The following is a 4499-nucleotide window of genomic DNA, read 5'->3' on the forward strand; positions in this document are numbered from 1 at the left end:
ACTGCCATGTTCATTTTTTTAAATATTAGCATGTCCACATATTAGCATATTAGCATCCCCACACTGCTCCCGATATCCTTTGCTGACTCATCTTGCCAAAGTGTGCCTTTCTGTCCCTGTTACCTCTGTTTCAAGTTGATAAGTTGATTTGTTTACTGAGCTGTGGTGGTGCTGTAAATGTCTCTGCATCGTGCTTGTATTGGCCGTGGTGTACGGCATTATTTTCATACAATGTTTGCATATGGTCCGTGTCTTATCAGTCACTCTCTTGCCATTTATCCTTTCCATTATCACTTTTACTTGAGAAAAAAGATTGAGTTGATACTTCAACTTCTACAGATGTTTTTTTAAAGCCTAGTATCTATACTTCTACCCAAGTAATGAATGTGAATACTTTTGACACCTTTGCCCAAGACTCTGGACAATTTAGAGAGTTTGTGCAAGAGGAATGGTCGAAGATAGTCATTCTGTATTCTCACATCTTGTGCAGAGTTAAAGGAGAACATAAAGGAGGTACAAAGTACTAACACCAGGGGAGCCAGTAATTGTGGCACACATGATTTCATTCAAAAGGTTTATTTCTTAATGTGTGACTTTTCCCACCAAATAAAGGCATTTGAATTAAAGCTTAGATTTTTATTTTCTTTCATTTTGCATTGTTGTCCTATATTATTATTCTTAAAGAATTTATCAGAAGCCAAAGAACACTTCTTAACCAGGGGTGCCAATAACTATGGAGGGCACTGTAATTCACATTCAGATGCATCCGAGAGATGGGCTACAACTGTCGCATTCCTCAGGTCAAGCCACCAATTTAGGAAGTGGTCAACAGGGTCAAAGAGAAGAAGGACTGGACGGTTGGCCAGTGATCCAAGGGCCTTTTTTCTGATGAAAGTGTGCCTTTTTCGGGAATCAAGGAGGGCAGTCATGGCCTGGTGGTGGGTCGTGGGGGTCGTGGGTTCGATTCCCAGACCTGAGGCCATGACTGAGGTGCCCCTGAGGTGCCCCTTAACCCTCAATTGCTCACTTGTACAGTGGGGAAAATAAGTATTTAGTCAGTCACCAATTGTGCAAGTTCTCCCACTTAAAAAGATGAGAGAGGCCTGTAATTGACATCATTATTTGCAAATAACACAACACACAACAACCACAACACTGCAAATAATGTGACGCGTCAAGTTTAAATGCCTCCGCCGCTCGCGCGAAGTGTGCGGAGTCGCTCGCTACAATCACTCGCGAAAGTTTAATCCAGTCTTAATGGTCCAATGAAGGTAATTTAAAAACCAGGACATTTCCTCACTTAAAAAAAAACCCGGGACGCCCTGGACAGGAAAATATGGAAATACGGACGTTTGGTCACCCTATCGTACTAGGAATACATTTAGCAGCTAAGTTATCGTTACTGACCTGCACGTTAGCCCCAACATGTTTTGCGTTGAGGTGGTATCGAAGGGTGGAAATTCTTCTGTGATAAGCGAACTCCTTCCTGCATAAAGTGCAAATAACACTATTTTCGTTTGTACTTCCATCTGGAAGTTTCTTATATTTAAATTTCCCATCCACCCGCGTAGCCTCTTCAGTCATATCATGCTCATCTTATTGTGCGTCCATATAATTGTATGCCTGGAATTCGTGCACTGAGAAACATTCCACTGTGCAAAAGTGTCTCATGTAGGGCGACGAACGTTAATTGTTGGGGGGGGGGGGGGGTTGAGGGGGGGAGCATATATTAGCATATATATATATATCATATGTCATATCTATATATATGGCAGTGGAATATATATATTAGTCCACTGCCATATATTTATAGACATTCCCACTGCCCCGCACACACTCCACACTCTCCCACCCACTCAGGCACTGCCCCGCTCATCATCCTCTCATTATTAGTTAATTCACATCATGTGCAGTTTCGTGTTTTCTCCTCTATCAGTCACTACTTAAGACCCATGGGTTCCTGCCATTGTTGCTGCACATTGCTAAGCTGTGATAGGCATCAGTCCCTGAAGTCTTGCCAGTACTCCTGCTGCCTTATCCTCTATAGGCACTGCTAGATCTCAATCTGCTACACAGTCAGCTTTTTGTTTGTTGCCTAACTGCCTTAGGATGCAACATGTTACTATAATATATAAGGCAGTTAATTTGTATTCAGAATATGGGTAGGTTTTAGTAAAATGTTTTCAATATATTCTTTACAACTTTAATTGGAAATTGTAAGTACTACAATTTAGAATATTATATGAGAATAGTCAGTATAAATTAACAGAAGATTAAAGCATTCAAGGACAAAATATGCATTAAATTCTTTTGGAGGAAGGTCTTTGAAATGTATCCATTCAGTAAATGCTTCATTAAAGTAATTTCTATGAATGCTGTAGAAATGTTGGTGTTGGTGAGGTGGTCAATGGCTGTAGTCTCCACACAGCTTCCACTCTTTCCATCTCTACCTACTGTACCTACAGCTCCCTGCTTCTCCTTCCTTTCGTGCTGTACAAAAGACCCTTCTGTTCTCCCTGCCCTTTCCTGGCCACCCTTCCCCCTTTCTCAACACTCCAGTGGTACATTCCCTTTCCTGCCCATCCTCCCCTGGTATGTATTCCATGCTGACCGGACCTATTGTGAAGCTTTTTCCTCACATCATTGCTTCTCAGTTCAAAGGTGGTCAGGGCTACTGACACCTTTAACTGGATGACTAACAGTGATGTGAAAATTAAATTAGTGGCTGAATATAATCACTGGGAACCTAACTAGTCTTTACAGAGTTGCAGAGAAAACCCCTCTACCTTCATCAGAATGGTGCTATGAGAGAATATTTGATCAACAGAAACACAGCAAAAATGTGCAGTTATTCATTTTGTTAGAAAAACATTGAATATGTCTTAAATGTGAAAAAAAGATTTAAAAGATTCTTAAATGTGAATTATTACGGACATTGATGATAGGTCATCATTAGTAAAATGAACAAATCATTGGGAAAATGCTGAACTGTCACTGAAAAAGAAAGTATTATGTTATATATTTGTTATCTATCTAACTCTCTCTCTCATCCCTCTCTCTCTCTCTCTCTGTGCACAAAGTTGATTTTGTTGATGTTGAATGCTATCATTCATATGATGTGTGAATGTTATGGGTTAAACATATTTTTCATATATAAATGGGATTCTCCATCTATTCATTCAGAAGCACTTTGCCTCTGTCTAAAACTTCCTGTTTCTCTGGACACTTTGTGTATTCACTACATATCACATATAATACCTAAGTGTGTGTGTGTATATATATATATATATATATATGTATATATATATATATATATATATATATATACTGCTCAAAAAAATAAAGGGAACACTCAAATAACACATCCTAGATTTGAATGAATGAAATATTCTCATTGAATACTTTGTTCTGTACAAAGTTGAATGTGCTGACAACAAAATCACATAAAAATCATCAATGGAAATCAAATTTATTAACCAATGGAGGCCTGGATTTGGAGCCACACACAAAATTAAAGTGGAAAAACACACTACAGGCTGATCCAACTTTGATGTAATGTCTTTAAAACAAGTCAAAATGAGGCTCAGTATTGTATGTGGCTTCCACGTGCCTGTATGACCTCCCTACAATGCCTGGGCATGCTCCTGATGAGGTGGCGGATGGTCTCCTGAGGGATCTCCTCCCAGACCTGGACTAAAGCATCCGCCAACTCCTGGACAGTCTGTGGTGCAACGTGACGTTGGTGGATGGAGCGAGACATGATGTCCCAGATGTGCTCAATCGAATTCAGGTCTGGGGAACGGGCGGGCCAGTCCATAGCTTCAATGCCTTCATCTTGCAGGAACTGCTGACACACTCCAGCCACATGAGGTCTAGCATTTTCCTGCATTAGGAGGAACCCAGGGCCAACCGCACCAGCATATGGTCTCATAAGGGGTCTGAGGATCTCATCTCGGTACCTAATGGTAGTCAGGCTACCTCTGGTGAGCACATGGAGGGCTGTGCGGCCCTCCAAAGAAATGCCACCCCACACCATTACTGACCCACTGCCAAACCGGTCATGCTGAAGGATGTTGCAGGCAGCAGATCGCTCTCCACGGCGTCTCCAGACTCTGTCACGTCTGTCACGTGCTCAGTGTGAACCTGCTTTCATCTGTGAAGAGCACAAGGCGCCAGTGGCGAATTTGCCAAAACTGGTGTTCTCTGGCAAATGCCAAGTGTCCTGCACGGTGTTGGGCTGTGAGCACAACCCCCATCTGTGGACGTCGGGCCCTCATACCATCCTCATGGAGTCGGTTTCTAACCGTTTGTGCAGACACATGCACATTGGTGGCTTGCTGGAGGTCATTTTGCAGGGCTCTGGCAGTGCTCCTCCTGTTCCTTCTTGCACAAAGGCGGAGGTAGCGGTCCTGCTGCTGGGTTGTTGCCTGCCTACGGCCTCCTCCACGTGTCCTGGTGTACTGGCCTGTCTCCTGGTAGCGCCTCCAGCCTCTGGACAC

Source organism: Brachyhypopomus gauderio, chromosome 6 (genome assembly GCF_052324685.1).
Source record: "Brachyhypopomus gauderio isolate BG-103 chromosome 6, BGAUD_0.2, whole genome shotgun sequence".
NCBI classification, from domain to species: Eukaryota; Metazoa; Chordata; class Actinopteri; order Gymnotiformes; family Hypopomidae; genus Brachyhypopomus; species Brachyhypopomus gauderio.